The sequence below is a fragment of the Mustela lutreola genome, chromosome 6 (assembly GCF_030435805.1).
Source record: "Mustela lutreola isolate mMusLut2 chromosome 6, mMusLut2.pri, whole genome shotgun sequence".
Taxonomy (NCBI): Eukaryota; Metazoa; Chordata; class Mammalia; order Carnivora; family Mustelidae; genus Mustela; species Mustela lutreola.
The window spans coordinates 62,649,962-62,671,455 of NC_081295.1; the positions used below are offsets into that span (position 1 = coordinate 62,649,962).

Sequence of the window (21,494 nt, forward strand, 5' to 3'; positions counted from 1 at the left end):
CCCTTAGAGCCACCCAGCCGTCCCCAAAAATACTGTTCTCAGTGAATGTCTCTATTATTTGCTGAACAAATGAAAGAGTGATCATTACTAAGGAGCAGCTCTAATATGCAAACCCTTTCTCTGACATGCCCACTGTCCTTATTACCTAATTGGTAGCTGGTCTTAATTTTTCTTCCTGCCCTTTATTCATTCATCTTTATTAAATATGTTCTCTGCTTTGATCCAGTGCCCATTTTCCATTTTCAGTAGTTCAAACTACTGACGTCCTATCATGATCCAGAAGACAAAATTCTTTCCTTTAGTACCTTCTATGTAACCAGACATTACCCACCTTCTTCTTCCATAGTCACAGCCACAAACCAAAAGAAGACAAAAAAAAGTCCTACCCAACCTTACATGCTTTCTCTTTCCAACCTGATCCTAGAGATGCAGATCCTGAGACGACAAAACTTTTGTTCCCATGTCAACAATCAGAGTAGCAGGTATTGGTGAGGTTGGTGATCTTGGCAGGTCCTCCCTCATATGTGGATGCCTGCTCTGAGAAGTTATAGCATGTAGACCCATGACCATGCCAGGTTTATGCATGACTACCTCATCCCAGCCAGCAGAGAGTTCACTATCAAATAATTAGGATATGTATGGTTTTATTTGCTTGAGATAAGACTTCCATCATTTTTGGAATGCTTAGGAATCTCTTGGAATCTCTCAGAGCCTGGATAATGCCTCTACTTGAATATGTCTGGAATTACCCTCCAGGAGAAGAACCTCATAAAGCTTCCACACAGCTTAATTTCCTCTTGCTCATCCTCAGCTGTGTCATGTTGTCACCATCCTTATAGGGGTCCCAAGTAGTTAACCTTCAAAAAAACAAAACGAACAAACAAGAAAAGCTGTGTCCTTCTACTCCATGTCCTATGATTTGTTTCCTTATAAGGTATTCTAAGGTATTCTACAGAGTACAAATATGACTCACCCCCCTTCCTCCCTTTCTTGTTACAGCCCAGAATAAGTACACAGGACCTTCCAGGTCAAGACAGTAGCATTTTATTACTATGGAGAAGTAGATGGCTTAATGACAACAAATGTGAAAAAGTTACCCCCCAGAATCTAGAAATCTCCTAGCTATATAAATCAAGAGTTCTCCTAGCTATTTTCTGTGGCATGTAATCACTGACTTCCCTTCTCTCTAGTATACTTAGAAACTAGGGTGAGGTTTTGTGGATTTTTCGTGTGTTCTATGACTCACATCTTAATATCTGACCCTGGTGTGGAGCTTTGCAGGTTCATCATCCTGGCATTCCTAGGGGGCCTATTTGGGAACAGAGAATATAAATACCTATAGATTCCTTCTCTGTATTTCAGGTTATTTCACTCTGAATTTGCAGGTATGTCCCCACTCCTCCTGAGACTACCCCAGTCTTCCAGCCCTGCAAGCCCTCCTTTTTGTTTCTCCCATTACCCCGGAAAGAGAAGGGTCTTCCTTCTTAACTCCCTGAACACTCCTCCCCCAGAGGATACCTGTCTTTCTTTGACGAGTGGTCCTATCATTCACCCTTCCAGGAAATCTGCCCTATGCAGTGCCTGCAACACCCTCAGGGGGCAGATAAGATGAGTTCTTACAACCAGTACTTGCTTCTTGCCCTGCTGTGCTCAGATACTAACCAGTGCAGTTTCTCTGATCTTGGCCCTTGTGGCTCCCATCATCTTATTAGTAGCCAGGACTAGCTACTTAATTTGCAGGGCCCACTGCAAAGTGAAATTGTAGGTCTCTTTTAAAACCTTATTAAGAATTTCAAGACTGCAGTAGGACACCATAGACCAGATGCAGGGCCCTCTGACTACAGGATTCCATGCGACTACACAGGCTGCACTCCTATGAAGCCAGCCCTGCCAAGAGCATGTCTTTCTGGAATCTGGCTATAGTCTTCAATCTTCTGTACTCTTCTTTGCCTTGAGGAATTACCTTTGGCTAAATTCACCATATTCATGTTCCAGATTGTCAATTTATGGTAAATGAGATTATGTTCCTCAACTAGTCCATAATCTAGCCCTACTCAGGTCAGCTTATTGGTTCTACTCACCCCCTAAATTCTCTGAGATGACCCACAGGAGTGTCCCATTCCCAGGGAAGTGAGTGTTTTAAAATTAAAATTCTGTAACATAAAAAATAATTTCAGTCATTCATTAGTCACTTATTGCAAAACTATTCTGTATCCAGCATGATGCTAAGGATACAAAAAAAAAGAGGACGCCTACCCTCATGTAGTTCACAACACAGTGGGGGTAGGCACACTTAGAGAAATGGGTAGAAAACAACTAGAGCAGTGTTCTGACAGAAGGATGTATATTTAAAAAACAAAGCCAAAAAGAAGTATGAATAAGTCTAATTTCTACCAATGGGAAAAGCTGCTTAATTTATCACATCTACTCGTTGACCAAGATTTCCCTTCTCCTTCTCCTTGTTTTTTTCATCTGGCTTATTTTTTGTGTTAGTTTCTCAACACATCCTTCTCACAGTGTGGAGTACACAGAGGTGTTCCTCAAGCCCTTTCACCTTCTCCTTTCTCCTTTAAGCAAGAAATGAGTTATAATTACCACAAACATTGTTGGCCAACCCCTCAAGCACAAAAGAAACATATTATCTACTTACCCTGCCACAGGTTGCAACAGTGGCTTTGCTCTTAGTATTTCTTCATCCTCTAGATAAAATATTAGTGCTTCTGAAATGGCTGTGGAAGAAAGCTCCTTCTTAGAAAATGTTTTTATATACCATGGATCATGTTATAAATTGGCCACGTCCTTCTGCCCTAGGTATCCATAGTCAGTAAGAGGGGAGGTAAATGGCTGACACTCCAGGAAAATTCCTGAACTCCACAACCAAAAGTTTTAGACTTCAGTAAAGCAACAGATATGGAAAAGGCTTTAGGAAAACCTCATCAGATCCTACTGGCATCACAGCCAGTCTGCAGACTACTTTTTAAAAAGTGTATTGTCTAGGCCATCAATCTTCATAATCACTCCTTCTTCTCTAGGAAGGATCTCTGACCAAGTTAAAATGACAAAAGGAATCATCTTGGTCTCCCTCTAGAGAGCTGAGAACCCAGCTGCAGGAAAGAAAATGCTTCCATCCACCACCCCATCACCACCACCACCCCTCCCAACCCCATAGTCAACTTCAATCCAAATGTCAGAGTCCATAGTAGACTGACTTGGAAGATACCAGAACAAAAACATGCCAGCAAAAGGACTTTTGGGGGTTTGGTTTTGGGGTTTTTGTTTTTGTTTTTGTTTTTGTTTTTCCAGAGGCGCACTCTGGTCAAGCACCCTTCCATCACCTCCATTAGTCTTTCTCCATCAACCTCCAGGATCAGTCTCACCCAGGAATGCCTCCTGAATAAGTGGTCACTTGTATCCTAAACATCGAAGGGTGTTAAGAAACTTCTGCTGCTTTGAAGTTTCTTCTTCACTTGCTTCCCTTGATTCTTGAAATTCCACCATCAGTCATACCTGTAAGTAGTGATATAATTGATTAGATTCTTTCCAGGTGATAGCTTGCCACATCAGATTGTGTTAAGGGGAAAGTGGAATGAGTATGAAGGTCCAGTGTGCTGAAGGGAAAGGAATTTCTGGAATAGAGACAAAAGCTCTGAGAGGGAAGCCTGTATCCCAGAAAATAAGTCTATTTTACAACTACATTTAGGCCCAGAACCACCCCTGCCCCACCGAGAACTTGTTCTGATCCTGTCAGTTGAGGTTGTCTTGACTCAATGCCTTGTAAAAAGACCACAGCTGAAGATCACAGGAATGTCCAGGCTGATTCTGGTCTATTTCACTGCACCTGATACAACAGTGGTTGCATATGCTTGATGTCCTCAGCCAGAGCACTCAGCCGCTGGGTGAAATCCTGGAGTGGCCTCTCTGAGCCGCTCATTTCCCTCAGGCAATACAGTGAGAAAAAGAAGACACATTGTTCATCCTCAAGATTCTTAGAGAGATGGGTTAGCCAAAGGCAATGGCCTCCCCCACCTCCGATTGGCAGACCACTAAAAGAGTTAGTATTCTCTGTGCATTTAACTGTGTAGATAGGCAGTAATGGTAGATGTTAAATTAACCTTCTCACCTATTGGAAGCAATAGGTTATAATGGGAGAAAAGCATGGATTTGGAGTCACAAAGAGATCTTCCTAGAGCTGCTATTTATTAAGCTTTTAACATTGGTTAGAACACCTAAACCCTCTGAACCTCCATACCTTCCTCTCTGAAATAGGGATAATGATACCCACCCTGAAGTGCTGTGGGGAGAATACGTATGGAGCCTGGCACACCATAGGCTTTCAACAAATGCAGTGGTCTTCCTCCATCAGTTTCCCATTGGGATGGAGCATATGTAACTACAGTGCTCTACACTATTAAAGTTGTTCATCCTAACCCAGGAAAGGAAACCTTTTTAAAATTATTCCTTGCATCTTAAATACTCTAGTTTAACTGTCATCTCACTCCTCAAGAAGTTATGGCCCCCCAAAACAGAGAATGAATTTGAAGCTCCCGTTGTTTAACATAAGATTTGATATGATCTCTGTGCATGAAAGAAAATGCAGCTCTCTTCCACATGAAAAAGGAAATGTGGGTTTGTTATGGTAAATATTTACTTAGGTTCCCCAAATCAATTATTCTAATGTAGTCTAAGAATTACCAACAAATGGGTTTATAACATTCTTTCAATGTTGATTTACTGTACTAGGAACATCGAAAGAAAGAGAGAAAGAAAGAAAGAAAGAGAAGGAGGGAAGGAATAAGAGAGAGAAAAGAAAAGGAAGAGAAGGAGGAAGGAAGGAAGGATCTTATCAACTTATTGTGTGAACACCCAGGTAATACTTAACATTTTGAGATACATTAGAAACGTATCCTGACCTTATGCCTGCAAAAATCCCTCCTCCTGAAAAAGGTCTAATTTATTCATGCAATTCAAAAAATAAAAAACTGGGACTCTATTACAAGCCTCTAAGACTTTCTCAAAACAAAAATAATCTATAGCCTGGACTCAAAAAATAAAAAGACTTACCACAAGCTTCAAATTCCTGAGGTGGGAGTTTTCCATAGATCACAGCAAACTGATCATGCAGAGAAAGGCTGACACAGCAAGGGTCACTAAGGAAAGGAAGAGAAACACAAGGGAAAAATGAAAAAGAAAAGAAAGGAAGAGAAATGCTACTTTCTCTTTTTTGGCATATGTAAGTTCTATGAAAGAACTTCTGAAATTCTTAGCCCTAGGTAAATATTCAATCAGGTAATAGGTTTTGAAAAGCTTTTCAAATTCCAAATAATAATAGAGTTGGGCAAAACAGTGTTTCTTTGGGGCCCCCAATGAGAAATAATAAATTCTTGGTGATTAATGGCACTTATGTGCTCTTGGACATTAAAAACATTTTCTGCTCTTGAGTTACAACGGAAGCTACAGCTTGAATTTTATTGTTCAATTTGCCTTTTCCCTTCCTGGGTGAGCCAGCACTGGATTTAGAAGCTGAAAGTTTATAGAGTCAGCAGGACCCCCAAGGGACTGAGAACTTAGCTGGGCCAATGAGGATAATGCCAAAGATTATCTGCCCTCCCTGAAAATGCAGCATTCAGAAAAGAAGAAGGAAGGGTGATTATAAAGACGAATGGTCTGTAACTTAGACAACATTTCTTGGCACCGTTGGCAAATCTCGTTTTAAAAAAACAAACAAACAAAAAATTTCCTGGTTCACAGTTTCTGAAGCTCTTCTTTTTTTCCACCTTTGGCACATGGTCAAAGGACAAGCTGGTGTCTTCCCAGAGGACTGGAGAATGTTCGAGTCCTCAGACACAATGAAGCAAGGCTCAGATTTAAAAGCAGAGGGCTGAGAGTTAAGAAGGTTTCAAGGGTAGAAAGGAAAAGATTTTTGCTTAGTCGACGGTTGATTTTGTCAGTGTTGATGTGTTTTTCCCTGAGTCCTTAGAGAAGTTCAAGTTGGACCTTGGGCCTTACCTAAACACTAAACAGGACTATCTTTCTGCAAGGTTCCTCAAGCATGTTTTAGTTACACTTTACAAAACCATCCTTGTCATTTTCCCCAGTCTTGGCAGTGACTGAAAACAGTGCAAAATAGAAGACTTTCATGGGAACAGTTACCCATATCAAAATCTAATACCGTTTTGCCAGTCCTATATGCTTTCCCTAGACTTAATCTCCCCATCTGTAAAATGGAGAGGACGTCTAGGTCCATAAAGACTACAGGTACAAGGTATCCAATTTACAAAGAAGCAGGGCTAAGATTTTTCAGGAATCTGAAAGAAACAAAAACAAACATGCAAGCAAAGAAAATATCTCAAGGGAGTACTAAATTAGGGTCTCAGCTCTCCCACTTCCTGGGACTGTCCCACCCCAGGTCCAGGAGGAAAGGCAATCTTCTGCCGTTGGGTAAGTTTACTGAAAATGTGGATAGATTCCTCTCTCCTTTTCTCTGTGTCTCAATTTCCTGTAAATGGTAAAACTCTAACACAAAAAGTAATAAGATCCAAATCTTCCTGCTGGGGATTTGATGAAGATGAATTAGACACTGACACTCAAGAAAAGATGGAAGGCTCTCCGTGACAGAGGCCAAACTAATTCAAAATGAAAATCATCAATTTGAGTGTGCTCACATGTTACTTAAAAATCAATGAAGAAACAAAGTGAGGGAACCCTGAAGCCATTTTAGCACCCCTGCTTTCTCACTCCACTCGAACTTAGCAGCCTTGAAATACCTCGGCTCTGAAAACCCAGTCAATCATCATTAATAATGATATTTTTATAGCACTTTAAAAATTGGAATTTTCAGAGCCACCTTGATAGATGTCCTGTCACTACCTTGCCATTTGCGTAATTTTTTTTTTCTGAGTTGTTTTTTTCCCCTGTATTAAAGAACTTTTTAAGAGAGAAGAGAAAGATTTTTCTTTTGATTGAAAAAATCATAAGGAATGGCACGGCTTGCCCTTGCTACGAATCCCTTCCTAATGAGCAGTGTAATTTAGCAATTGTACAAGGACTTTCAACTTTAACGATTCTAGAACTTGAGTTTACTTAAGGAGTTAAAACAAATGCCTGCCTGTTGCCTCCAGATCTGGAATGACAGTTCAGCGAGTTTGCACACAGATGAAAAAGATTAGAGACAAAAGCCAGGTTGCTGTTTTTCTGATACACAAACATCTCAAGCAATTTACCTGTTGTTTATCTCCTTATGAACTATAGGAATTACTTAGTACCTCTAGTGTGATTTGCCCAGAAAATTCAGAATATTCCTTCAAAATATTTTAATTCATTAAGTTTAATTCAATAAATTAGGCAAATTCTCATCTTCTTCTGGCTTTATCTGCTTATTTCTTCCCCATACACCCCTCCACCCCCCGCAAACAGTACTGAGTATTCCTTGCCTTTGAAAATGCATATGAAATTTTTTATTTCTGTTGTAACTTCCACAAAACCATCCAAGCTTATGAGGTACATTGGCCAAGGGAACTCAAACAATTCATGTTTAACCTCTGAGCCAAAAGACAAGCCTGAGTGTTTTCAGAAGTTTGTATTGTTGTTGTTGTTCTTCTTCCCACCCCCACCCCCCACCCCTTGTAGTTTCTTTTATTCTTTGCCTCCAGGAAGACAGCACAGAAATTTTTATCACCACTGGGGGCTTAATACCGGTGGTGAAAAAAACGAGTTCCTGTCCTGGTGTTGAACTAAAAAGGAATAAATGTCTTGGTTGTATCAGGTTTCTTTGTCAAGCAAACAAAAATAAAGGGATCTCGTTTACTGGAATAGTTGCAGCGCTCATTAAAATTGATGACTTCGAAGATTCTGTGCCTCTCTTCCTTTAACCAGGGCCATCAGCCAAGAATCTGCTGTGCTGTTAAAGACATCATGTTATTGGGGTGTTGTAAAACAGACCACTGCTGTCACCTTAGCTCACCCTTCATGGCTCAGTGTGACAGCGGGAGAGGCCTGGGGGCACTGGCAGAGGATGGGCCTCACCATTTGGCCAAGGGCCGCCAACAGAATAGATGTATGGGACTAAGACGCAACCTGGTATTTCGTAGCCGTGAACATCAAGTTCGAAAAAGAAAGAAAAAGAGCTGGATTAGCACGAGGCAGAGTTCGGTTTTTCTTAGAAATGTGCGACTCTGCAAAAGTGTGCCTTTATTTTTGGCACAAATTGCTATAGCAAATTACATGGCTTATCAGATGTGGTTTTTTGGGCTCAGTGGAGAAGTCACTGCAGGGACTTGTTCTCTTTGTTGTTTGTTCCCAGTTGGGAATTTGGGATAGATCGGTGTTTTCTTATAGTTCAGGAACAGACTTGAATAATAAGTGCTAACGATATTTGTGATTCAATTAAACTCTCATTATTACAATTGACCAAATGAGACCTTGGACTGACTTACAAGAGATTTCCATTCTGTAAAAGGAGGTAAGATACAAAGTTTGAAACTCCATGTCACAGATTAGCCAGGAGGCCCATGTAAACTTTGAGGGGAGTGAAGAAGACAGAACAGGGCAGGAGGTCAATCCCAGTGAATGAAAAGTTTCAGAGTGAGCATTTTCAATTCCTCTCAACAGCCTCCTCACTCCTTTTTTTTCTTGACCATCTATGTAGATTCATCCTCATATAGCCCAAGAACCCAACGAGAATGTCACTTTTGATATTATTTCTATTTATTTTGTTGCCAAAAATGGAGACTAGATTGAAACTCTAATTTTAGAAACAGAAATTTTCCACTAGCTAAAATAACCATCGAGTACACACGTGTTCGTTGGTTTATTCACTCATTTATACCAAGATAAGACACATACCAGAGGGATGCAAAAGAAGCATAAAAATAGGGTTCAAGGAGTCCAGTTTATTAAAAATGCAACGCAAGGCAATAGGTAAGTGAGTGCTTCACACCCAGGAGCATAGTGTTAAAAGTAGAGGGAAAAGTCAACGTGGAAAAGAAAGGCTTAAGGAAGAACAGCTCCTGGGAGAAGATGAATCTTAATTGGAAACTGCAATACTACATAGACCTTCAAGTGTTTCTTCACGTTGGGCCCTTTTCTTCCAATGAAATCTTACACAGAAACCCAGTGCAGAGCCATAAGAACAGAGCCCAGATCTTACCCTTTCCACTTTCCGGATTCCTCACTTGGGTTTCCTCTCCCTTCAAGGTTCGCAATTTGAAAATCATGGACTTCAATAAATAGCAAGTTAACGAAGAGAAGGAAGGCAGCCCTGGGTGTGGAGACAGCACGAGTAAAGCTGAATCAGAAAATAGTGATAGAAATGTTTTGAATGAGTTCAGTGAAAGCATTTGGGCAAAGAAATCTACCTGAAATTGATTCCATAGACCTTAGGGGACTGTTAACGATTCTCAGATTGGAGAGTGATGTGATAGAGATGAACATTTAAGAATATTAACATGGTTGGGACGCCTGGGTGGCTCAGTTGGTTAAGCAGCTGCCTTTGGCTCGGGTCATGATCCCAGCGTCCTGGGATCGAGTCCCACATCCGGCTCCTTGCTCAGCAGGGAGCCTGCTTCTCCCTCTGCCTCTGCCTGCCATTCTGTCTGCCTGTGCTTGCTCTCTCTCCCCCTCTCTCTCTCTGATAAATAAATAAAATCTTAAAAAAAAAAAAAAAGAATATTAACATGGCAACTATATGCTGATGGTCTGCAAGGAGGATGCAACTAGAGTAATCTGAAGGTCAGAAATAGATGACCCCTAACAGAGCTGCAATTTGAAAAATAGGGGCGTGGCCAATAGGTCTTCATGATTGATTAAATATGGGAGTAAAGGAAATACAGGCATGAAGGTCATATTTTACTGAGACATCTATATTATACACTTGTAAGTATCTGTAGTTTGTCCACAGCCTTTATCTCTATTAGTCATTATACATTTGTGTGAATATTTTATCAGTACATTTCTATCCCTGGACTACAATAGACTACAATACTCTATGAGATTGGGGACTCTGGCTATTTGGTTCTAGAACTTTAGCATCATAGGTTAAAAAAAAAAAGCTACTCATATTTGTGAAATTAAAAAACTCAATAAATGATGGTGTCATTGACCTTATTAAAAGGAGCTAGAGAAAAGCAGCTGAATTCAAGTTTTATCATATTTTTCTTAAATGAGGAAAATGGGTCTAAACTCAGACTTCTTATCCCTGCTTAAGACACGGGGCTGAAGAGCAGTTGAAATGTCTGTGATGGGTGTAAAAGGTAGGCCATCAACAGCAGTGAGGCCGTGAGAATGAATTAGTTTACCCAAAGAGAATGTGTGTTTAAAGACAGAAGAGCAGAGAAAGCTTGAGGATTCTCATGCAAAAGTCAAATGGAGAACCGGAACAGTCAAAATTAAAGAATATTTCTCTGAGGGTAAATTTGGAATGGTTTGCCATACACCCACACTTTGAGACATTTATAAACTATCACAGGAAAGAAATCCTCTCTTAAAAAAGTTTAAAACATTAGGAATTTTGGAAGTGGGGATAAAATGTACAATTAATTAAGAGGAATCCAACCTATTTTCAATCTCTATCAGAATTTTTTTTTATTGTATTTGTAAAATATGACTGACCACCTTATCCCAAATGCTCATGGTGTTCCTGCTGAGAAAAAGTGGTCCACACACACCTTATTCTTTGTTTTGCTTTTTTTCTCTTTTCTTCTTTCTTTCTCTCCCACTTTCCTTTGGTAGCAATATCGAAAACTTCTCTTACTTAGAATTATATATGCCACATGAAATTCTGAAATCTCATTTGCTGATCTAATTTTGGTATCATTCCACCTAAATCCTCTTGTTCATTGTTATTTTTATTGTTGATGCTATTATTGTGACTTTTGTTTTCTTTTTAAAGTTTTTGTTTTGTTCTCTTCCATTTTTTGGGTGGTAAAAAGGAGAGAGAAAAAAAATGTTTGAGTGACACGAACTATGATTCCTTTGTAGTCAAAGAAAGTGTCAGTATCTTCTGTCCATTCTTACATAGAGTGTGAGACAAACAGATCTTTCTTTAAAAAGGAAAAAAAAAAAAAAGCAATAACCCCCAGGACATTATAATGACAAAGTTATAATATGAATTTTCTTCTATTTTTTTTTCTATTTAGTCCAAGGAGAAATTATGCATCTTTTATCTAGAAAATAAGTAGCTATGGATTTTGAATGCTTCACATGCTAAGTGCTATAATTCATACAAAAAATGTAAATGTTAAAATTCTGAAGATATTTTAAAGTGAAGTCTAATATGAATAGCAAGGAGTCTGAGAGGAAAAAAAAACTCTGGGAATAAAAAGACATTGTAGCCACCAATAGTTTTTTGTGAGCAGAAGCTGCACAGTTACTTTCTGGCTTCAGGTCTCAAATAGTGGTTTTATTCCAGGGGAACCACCAAACTACCAAAATGTGAGATGGGGCCAAGGACAATACAGAGCCAAAACAATTCTCTGCTAGATCCGGAAGTTAGGCTTGAAGCTACCTCCAGTCCATCTTTTGGAGTCTTTTGGAGTTTGTTCACTTATTCCTGTCCACAAAGCCTTAAGAGGACATCTAGGACGTGCCCAGGGCTGTACTTGGCCGAGAAGTAAAGAGACCCAGTCCCTGGTCCCAGGAGCTTGCGCTGTGGGGAACTCCTCTGCAGCCAGTACCCCCAACAGTCTTTCCTCTTCACCTTCCAAAAGGTTTGGCAGGTATGTTACCGGAAACAGGTGGCTCTCCTTGTTGCTATCAGTTGTGTTTATGAGTGCATAGAAAACCATCTACAGCTGGGACTTCCTCTCATTTTCCAAGACTGACACCTTTTTTTTTTTTTTTTGTATTTCCATTTATATTTTCTCTGCACGTAATTCTGAATTGCAGGTGGAGCTAACTCACCTCTTGGGGTGTTGTCTGCCCCAACACTTAGCAAGAAATAGGGAGCATCCGGAGGTCCTTCTCCAAAACACTATGAAGGTCCCAAGGAAAAAGAATCATCAGTCCCGGGGGAGAGAAACCATCCAACTTACACCAAGAGCCAGGCTAAGGAGGAATAAATAAATGGAGACACGCATTCCATGAATAAAAAAGAAGATGAGCAAGAGGATTAAAAAGAAGAAATCATTGAACACATCATGCTGCCCTGATGCAGCAAGATAAGGATATGATGGGTAACCTGCCAGGCATGCCGACTGCTCACTGAGGCTGAGTGGGCCTCTGTATTGCAGGAGAAGCACAGTCAAACCATGATTTCAGGTTTTCCAAGCACTGTTCTGCACACACACCAACTTCTTAACAACCCCACCTGTGCGGACAACAGGGAATGTCACCCAGTGTTCTATTATGCTGTTTCTCAAGAAAAGACATTCTTTCTTAACACAGGCAGCTATCCTGTTCTATAAAGATGTCTTCTCTTTACGTCTGTGTTTTATCCGATGTGCATAATTAGAATGATTTGGCCAGGTATCTTGCGTGCTCTCTACCTTCTTTATAACCTTTCTTGATGCCCAGCACCCCAAAACTGCCCAGTAAATGTCACTGAGCAACAGGTAAATTTTCTTTTTAAGAATTTCTTTATTCATTTTGGGGGATGAGGAACAGAGGGAGAGGGAAGGAGAGAATCTCAAACAGACTCCCCACTGAGTGCAGAGCCTGTTACAGGGCTCGGTCCCACAACTACGAGACCCTGCATGATCTGAACCAAAATCAAGCATCCAACACTCCATGGACTGAACCACCCAGGCACCCCGACAGGTAATTCTTTACAAAGAGAAAGGCCAGCCCACAGTGTATGTCACATGTTAATGAGGTGTCCCCAAGCACTGTTCATCACAGCTGCTGTCCTAAGAAGCACAAATTTATGGGCAATGACTAGGTAGGTTCCATTGTTATTGGAGCCAATGGCAGCACCCACAAAAAGAATGCATGAGCAAACTTCGCTACACAGTCAGTCCCCACTTGCTGGTGGCTCTTGCCGGTCTGGCTTTCTTCCTGCTTCCTCAGCGTGCCTTTGCTCCTGATGACCAGACACCTGGACTGTCTTCCCCAATTCAAAACACAGTCATTCTCCATAGCCTTCCCTATGCCGTAAACTTCTACAAATTTTTCAGGTCTCAGGGAACTTGTACTCTTCAGGATTTATGGTCAATGGTAGTCTATATTTAGCATCTTTATTTCCTTTCCATCTGTACTCTGCCTTCTTTTCTGGGCCCTTGTCTTCTCCATTTCTTATCTAGATATGAAGCACCTGAGAGTTCATTGTCTCACAGCCTAGGACTGTGATTTTACAAGTGATCAGTAAGTGATCAGTTGAATGTGTGGCTTCTCAGTACACCCAAAACTGGGTTATATGAATACATACACACACAAGTGGCATCGTCATGGAGCATTAGTAACTTTGTGTGTTATCCCATTCAATACTCACAGCAGCCCTATGTAACACATAGGCAGATATGATTCCCATCTCCGCCTCATTGATGGGGAAAATTTCCATATTTTGCCCAGTGTTATCAAGTCAGACTACAGTTTTTATTGTTTTCTGATTCAAGATAGTGTCTCCTGTCCCACAGATACAATCAAAACAGTATAATAGCTACTGCTCTTGGAAAAAAAAAAAAGAAAAAAGTATAATCTGTCCCTCCCACTCACCCTTCCTCTACTCTGCTGAGCCTTTCGCCTTTCTACCTTGAATACTGGGTTTGACCAACATATGGACATTACCTAGCATGCCAGGTGCAAGCCAGGAAATGTTACTGTGAAAAATAACAGGATCAGCTTTTCAGCGTCTGTTAGTGTAAAAACCACAACACACTCTATATTTTCCAGCAAATGTATCAAATGGGTCACTCCACTCACTGGCATGCGGACTTACTCTTCCCGCCTACTGAGTCAGTCAGAACTGGAACACTTGAGTGGCTGTGTGTCAACCTCCCTCGAAGGAAAAATATCAACATGAGCAATAAAATTTGTAAATATTGAGAATCATAAGGCTCCCAGCCGCTCCAAGAGGATTTATCTCTCGATTGTGACACGTAGGAGATCCAGACAACACATACATCAGGACTGTCCCCGATTAACAGGTGAAAAAAACAAGGCTGAGGGAAGTTAAGTGATTTACTAAAAGTTAATAAGTTAGTAAGTGGCAGATTCTTAACCGCAATCCAGTTTTGCTTGCCCGCCCCCCCACAAATTGTAATCTTTCCCCCACATGCCAGGAAAGGAGTTGAATGGAATGAAACTAATCACATGACAGGGCCTGGACTAGGGTAAGCACTTATGAGAAGTGAAGACCCCTCAGCCGTGTGAAGAGAAACCACTCAGTAAGAGAAGACTCCACACCATTTGAGAGAGGGAGGAAGGAAAAAGGGCTGGGAGTGGGCACCTGCTGCTTGCAAGCTGGCAGGAGAGACTGTTCTCCAATGTTCCTGTTCAGAAAGGAAATGTATCTGAAACGCTGAGGACTCCACATACATTCTGTTAATAATTTACCAACTGAAACCATTAAAGATGTTGACAAAAGCTTTCCATTTACTATGGGTGTCTATGGGTGATTTGAAACCACTCATTGTGTTTATAAGCTTCTGGGTTATTTCTGAGTGTCCCAACTAATCGGCAGCAGCAAAGGCAGCTTGGACCAGCAGCAAATGGAGTTTTAGTTTGAACATACAACTACCTCGATTCCACACTCAGGCGTTTTGCCACTAATTCAGTGAGAGACTGTTGGCCCAGGGCCTCCGTAGGCAAATTATATTTGCCAATAGATGAAATTTATACTGTAACTCGGTATTCCTGAATGGGAAGCTCAATATTAAAAAGCAAATGTTTTCTCAGAAGAAACCCATGAAGATGTCATCAGAGTCAAACATTCAGTAGAAACAAAGAAGCAGAGCATTCCTATATCAAATAATTTTATATTCTTCCAGAACATCCTAAGTATACAGGGACTAAAGTTCCTAAAGTGAAAGGAACAAACTGACCTTCTCATGCAGGATGAATTAATTCTTTCAAGCTGCTATTTGTAAATAAAACCAAGCAGTGTATTACCTGCTATTTTAAAGCAGGTAGCTGGCTTCTTGTTCCATTTCTGCCATTTCTAACCCTCCACTTACGTGTTTTAGTTAGAATGCATCTGGCTACAAATATCAGGAGATGCAAAGAACAGTGATATAAGCAATGAGGGCATTTATTATTTTTCATTGCACAAAACCCAGAGTTATGGAAGCCCCACTATGGCTGCTCTGTGACTTGTGACCATGTCTCTACTCTGCCATGCGTTCTGGACAGGGTGTCCCTCCATTCCCCTCAGGTGGCTACTGAATGATCCAGGTCACACGTAGGTGATGAGATGCAGAGACAGCAAAGCGATTTCTACCAGTTGTTTCCCTTTTTTTAAACTGAATGAAATTTCTAAGAAGTTTGGACTGACCATGTCCTGTGCCTAAGCATAAACCCAATCACTTAGCAAGGCTCATGAATGCAATTTCCATGACTGACTGACCCTAATCAAGATACACTCCTTGGGGCTGAAGAAGGAGCCCAGGCTGCCTTCAAGCATGTGGCCACTCAGAGGAGGGTAAACAAAATTAGAGAAAAGGAGGAAAGGTCAGTTTGGCAGGCAACAGGGATTATCTGCCGTATCAAGAAACCTCCTATCATCTTTATGGCTTATTTTCCCTGTCACTGGGTAAAAACTAGACTAGAGGTCACAGCTAAAATTCTTCCAATGGCCAGAATTCCACAATTCAAAGATGAAGATGACACCCTCGTCGGCACTTAATGGAAAAATCAGCATGATTCAATGAAATAAGATTCTTCCCAGAAAACAGTACAGGTTAGAAGGAATCAATCCACAATAGACCCAACAAATGACCTCACTTTTAGAGTCAAGTGTACCGTCATCCATTAATCTCTATATTTCTGGGGCGCCTGGGTGTCTCAGTGGGTTAAAGCCTTCAGCTCAGGTCATGATCCCAGGGTCCTGGGATCGAGCCCCGCATCGGGCTCTCTGCTCAGCAGGGAGCCTGCTTCTCCCTCTCTCTCTGCCTGCTTCTCTGCCTACTTGTGATCTCTGTCTGTCAAATTAATAAATAAAAAATCTTTAAAAAAATCTCTATATTTCTGTGAGATAAATAAAGCTGTATCATCAAGAAAGGTAAACTGAGGGGCACCTGCGTGGCTCAGTGGGTTAAGCCGCTGCCTTCGGCTCGGGTCAAGATCTCAGAGTCCTGGGATCGAGTCCCGCATCGGGCTCTCTGCTCAGCGGAGAGCCTGCTTCCCTCTCTCTCTCTGCCTGCCTCTCCATCTACTTGTGATTTCTCTCTGTCAGATAAATAAATAAAATCTTTAAAAAAAAAAAAAAAAAGAAAGGTAAACTTAGGCAGAAAGAAGCATAAGTAGCCCATAGCCCCATGCTCTGACTTGAACCAAATCATTAAGTCACACTGAAGAAGGTGGAAGAAGTTCACATTATCATAGTGACCTCCAAACCGGGGTGTGCCAGCCACAGAGGGTGCAACAATGATCCGTCCATGGCTGAGAAGAAACACTGGAATTTCTATTTATATTTTTGTCTCATCTTTTAATTTATATGAGTCATATTTTATAATGTGCATGATGCATTAGCCAAGAAGTAGTGCATGCATATAATGTATAGCTATGTAGAAAGAGGAGATGGGGGCTGATAAATTTTTTACTCCTAGAATGCACAGTTAGAAACTGTGGAGATGACTGGATGACTGGTAGATCATACTAGCATTTTGATGGCTTCAACTCCAGCACAGAACTGGAAGGGGAAAATACCTCCAGAGGCTGACATGACTGCATCTGTGACTGGCCCATGCTGAGAAAACAAGCCAGCCCTGAATTTGGGTTGAGAACATTCCATTTCCAGGAAAACAGAGATTCCCAGCTTACATTTATTTCTTGGCCGTTACAAAGGCTTTCACTTGGTTTACCAGGAGGCCACCTCTATCACTGTTTTCCTCTATCACCTCCTCCAACGGATCTCCTGTTTTAAAAGGTATCTGACATGCTCTGACTCAGCATAAATGGGGCTTCCTGGCACGGTCAGGGAGTCAGAAGAGCTCCGTGGGCTCCCACAGTTTGTTTACTTACTCATTCAGTTAACAACTGTGCATCTCCTAAGTGCTAGACAGGAGGCTACAACGAGTTGCCAAGACTTCTGGAGTCCAGTGGCTAGGAGGAGTAGTGTCCCCTCTGTAGAGAGACAAAGAAAGATGGTGGTACAAGGAGAGGATAAAACGGAGAAGACTGAGGTCTGGAGTCAGAAGTGGGTAGTCATGGCTGTCAGGAACGGCCCCTACTTCCAACATTTTATTGAGTCTTAAGGAGAAGAGCAGGTCAAGTGCCAAATTCCTGTCATCAGGAAAAACAGTAATGGCGGCTCGACTCCACCTGAGGAAGGAAATGTGGTAGGGGGAAGGAAGGGAGATCTCTTTCCCTGGGTAAACCTTGTCTCTGGCTCCCTCCTGTCTCTGAAGGTGTGGCATGGGCTTGGGCCTTATACACTCAGTGGGATGCCACTTTCCCTGGGCTCTCTGGAGCTGTCTCCCTGTGCACCTCAGGGCCCAGGAATACATAGGCCTCCCTCAGCTGCTCAAGTGCTCAGACTCCAAGGCAAACGTGTTTCCAGGGTCCCTCAGCAAAAAGAAATCAGATAACAATGGTTTTGATAGATGGGAAGGGGAGTGGGTTGAAAGGGGACAGAATTTAATCTCCACATATATGCCATGTAACCGTTAGAAAGGGTTTATTCATTGAATTTAATCACAAATTCCCCTATAAGAAAACTGTAACCTCAACCTCAAATGTATTCCAATGAGTCAGCATTTTAAACTATAAACGGGCAGAAAGATTGGACTTTTTACTCAAAAAAGGTTGTTTTCCTTCAATGCTCTTCCCTTCTTCTACACTTCTGTTTTTCCAGGGATTAGTTCAATAGTGGCTTAGAATCAGGCTTCCTGTCTTAACTCAAACGTTCTGGGTGGTGTAGAAAAGGCATTTATGTCGTGACGCAGCACAAGGGGCCTTAGAGACACTTTTTTTTTGCTACTTTCAGAAGAAACATGACAGGATTGCTTAATTGCTCCTTCCTGAAACATGGAGGGAAGGGATGCTGGGAATGGGGAGTCAAAAGGGCAAGATTAGAGTTTTATTAGAAGCAAAGAAAATCTTTTTTGTAAGAAAAACAAAGATTTTACCATCAAAATAGGAAATCCATCAAAGCACTGTGGTGCTTAGTCCCGGGCAGTCAAAACAGCTAGGAGGATGGGGGAGGGAAGGAAAGAAGTTAATCTATATCCAGAATTCTTTAATTAGATGATTAAAAACAAGGCAAAACAAAACAAAAAGCAAAGAGAGAGAGAGAAATTTAAAAAAAAAACTTTGCAATCAGCTTTCGAGTGTTGTTCAAGTTGAACAAGGAACCTGGAATTTGAACTTACCTTGCAAAGCAGGTGCCCTGAGTGAGGAAAGCAGCCCTGGGGCAGTTCTGGAGCCTTCCTTCACTGCTGGAGAACACATTAACAACTTCATCTAGTCTCTCCAAAATGGACGTTAATTTTAAAAACTGAATGTAAAAAATTTAAAGCAAATGCTCAGGCATTTTGCTTCAGCTGACAAAGGTTTCACCCAGAATGTAGTATCTGCTTCATGGACCAAAGATGAGATTCAGCCCCCCTCATCCTTTTTATCTGTCTCCTGTTTGTCATTGTTGGGTATGAGGTGTACCTTATCTACTTCCAAGCCAGCCTTAAAAAGATAAGGGTAAACTCAGGGAGAAAAAGTGAAAATGAGTAACCTTGGCAACTTTTTTAGCAATTGTGAAGGATAAGAAGAAACATAGTTGCAAGTATTGGGTAACACAGCTATAAATGTAGTCGTCCAGAGTCTCATTAATTCAATATGCACATTTCAGTCCCCATCAGTAACTCTCCACCACCCCCCTCTCTCTTCCCTCTCTCTTTCTGTCTCTCTGTAAACTTTAATATGTAGCTGAAATTTTCTGATATATTTCCCTAATGGATTAAAAACATCCTTTTTTAAATTCAATTTTTTTTTTTTTTTAATCAAAAGCAAACATGGATGTCGACTGCATTTCTGGGTGAATTCCATCTCAGAAACCCGTGTTGCCAGACATGTCGAAGCATCATTTCCAAGGTGTCTATGTTGGTGGGCCCCAGGATCCAGGTAGATGTCATCTAAGGCATGTAAAGAAATTTTGAAGATTAAGCAAAACTGCTGTTTTTTAGTGACCTCCCTTTTTTTTTTTTTTTTTTTTTTTTTTTTGGTGACGGTGGCCAGAAAATTTGAAGCTGAGGTAAAAATTAAGAAGACGGGTGAGCATGCTTTATTGTCAATGTGTTTCTAATTTTATACATTTTTCCAGAGTTATGTCTTTAAGGTGGATGTCAGCTTACAAAAATAACAAATAAAGTAATAGTCATAATCTCAAATTCTAATCAACTATTTGCTTTTCATTGTAAATTTTTTTTGGCCGGTGCTCCCTTTTTCAAAATATTTCTCTAGTTCTTTGAAATTATAAATATAATAGAAGTGGAAATACATAATTTCAAAGTTCTAGACAATTTCTTTCTTCCTGTTTCTCTCTTTGGTCAAATCCTCACTGTTGTCAACTGAAAAAGAGTCACCTCCTCGCAAGGCAAGTGAAAAAAAAAAAAAAAAAAAGTGACGTTGCCCAGAAATGAGAAATATTGAAATTTAGGAAATAATTTCCTAAATTCTAATTTTCTGGGCAACTCTCGCAGCTGAATTCCCTAGGGTGCAGCTTCCAGCCCTGACTGCTGACCTTGTTTCAGCAAAATGCACATTAGTGTCACACTAAGTCCTTGTGGCCAGATCACCTGACATGCTTGATTTAAACAAAATGGAGCAGAGACTCTGAAGTTCTAGGGCAACATGTGAGTCATAATAAACACACTCTACTTAGTCTTTGACTCAGCTTGTCATTTCCATGGCAGAAGGCTTCTTTGAGAATGCTTGTTTTTGTTACTTGCAGTATGTTTGGTCCCTGGACTCAAGAGTTCTCAATCTAGGAGATAAGAGATGGCAAACAAGAAAGAGTCCACTCTCCACAAGAAAGGCAAACACATAGTGTCCTTCTCCTTTCACCTTATGGGCATAAAAGGATCATCAAAACAAACCAAGCAACTAAAAAGCAAAATTCAGAAGAGATACATAGGAGACCACCAATTATAAGCTATTAAGAAAAGGGACTCAAGTAATAAATAGGTAAGCCACTCTACTGGACAAGAGAAGGCCATGAAAGTATGTACTGTCTCAAGATTTGGAGAGTTCACAGCGATTTCCCCTCGTCCATACAGAGATACAAACAGAAGCTCAGAGCTGAGCCAAAGAATCTCACTTCAAGGTAGACTCCAACTGAAACCCCCAACAACCTTCAGCCTCAGAGAAGAGAAAGTGTTTGGGGAGCACATCATGAAGAAATGCATAGGGTCATCCGAAGCATATCAACAGCCAACATTTTTTCAGTGCCAATTATGTGCCAGGCCCAATTGCCCAGTGAAATATGATTACCTACAGTTGGCAGGTGATGAAACCACATCTCAGAGGGATTAAATAACTTCTCAGTGAACTGGAGAGTGAGGACTTAAACCTTGCCTGTCTGACTTCAAAGCCATGATTGACCACTTAGGTGCTCTCTCTCTCCCTCTTTTTTTTTTTTTTTCCTTGAGAAATGCTTGGCTTGGTAAGACCCATGACTACCTTCCTTGGCATCAGCCTTGTAGGCTGGACCTGTTTCTATTTTCAGGAGTTTTTATAATTATTCTTAGTAATTTCTTAAACACAGCAATATATATCATATATCCCACCTACACCAACTCTGGGGGTTTATTCCTAAGTCAGTACATCGTTTTCATGTCCCATATTTGCTTGGCCAGTTATGATGTCATAGATATTCATCTTAGCCTTTTCTCAAAATTTATCTCTGAAATAAAGTCTTTCTCACAAGCTTTCATTTTTCCTTTCCTTTCACCATTTTTATCACCAATCCTCTTCTGTTGGTTGGTTCCAACTTAAATTAATCTGACTAGAATTGCCCACAAAAGTCCGGATGTAAATGCATCCTAATTATAACACAAGACAATAGGACAACATTCAGTTTGGTATTTCACAATCTTTTTTTTTTTTTTTTTTTAACTTCTTTCTTCTTTGGAGTTTTCTCTTTGAATAGTTTCTTGATCTTTAGTCTCTTTCCTTGTTTCTACTCCCTTCATCTTCCATGTATCTGAAGGATTCCCCAGAGTAGTGGTAAGACACACAAATTTTGACTGGGATCCCCAGCTTGAAATCCAAGCTATTTGTGTAATCTTCAGCAAACTAACTATCTGATGTTCATCATTAATGAAATAAGGATAACAAAAGCACTGACTTCCTATGGTGATGACAAATCTACCTAAAATAATAGGTGTCAAGGGCTTAGAAGAGTGGCCAGCCCA

At 40.7% G+C, this 21,494-nt stretch overlaps 1 long non-coding RNA gene across 1 annotated transcript; it reads right to left on the bottom strand.

The window, feature by feature from the left end:
* Nucleotides 1-494: 494 nt before the first annotated feature.
* Nucleotides 495-5,298, bottom strand: LOC131833147 (uncharacterized). The gene is made up of 4 exons (XR_009354340.1): nt 5,062-5,298; nt 3,378-3,507; nt 2,651-2,729; nt 495-857 (listed from the first exon to the last, which is right to left on the bottom strand). It is a non-coding gene; the product is annotated as an uncharacterized LOC131833147 (long non-coding RNA).
* Nucleotides 5,299-21,494: the final 16,196 nt, after the last annotated feature.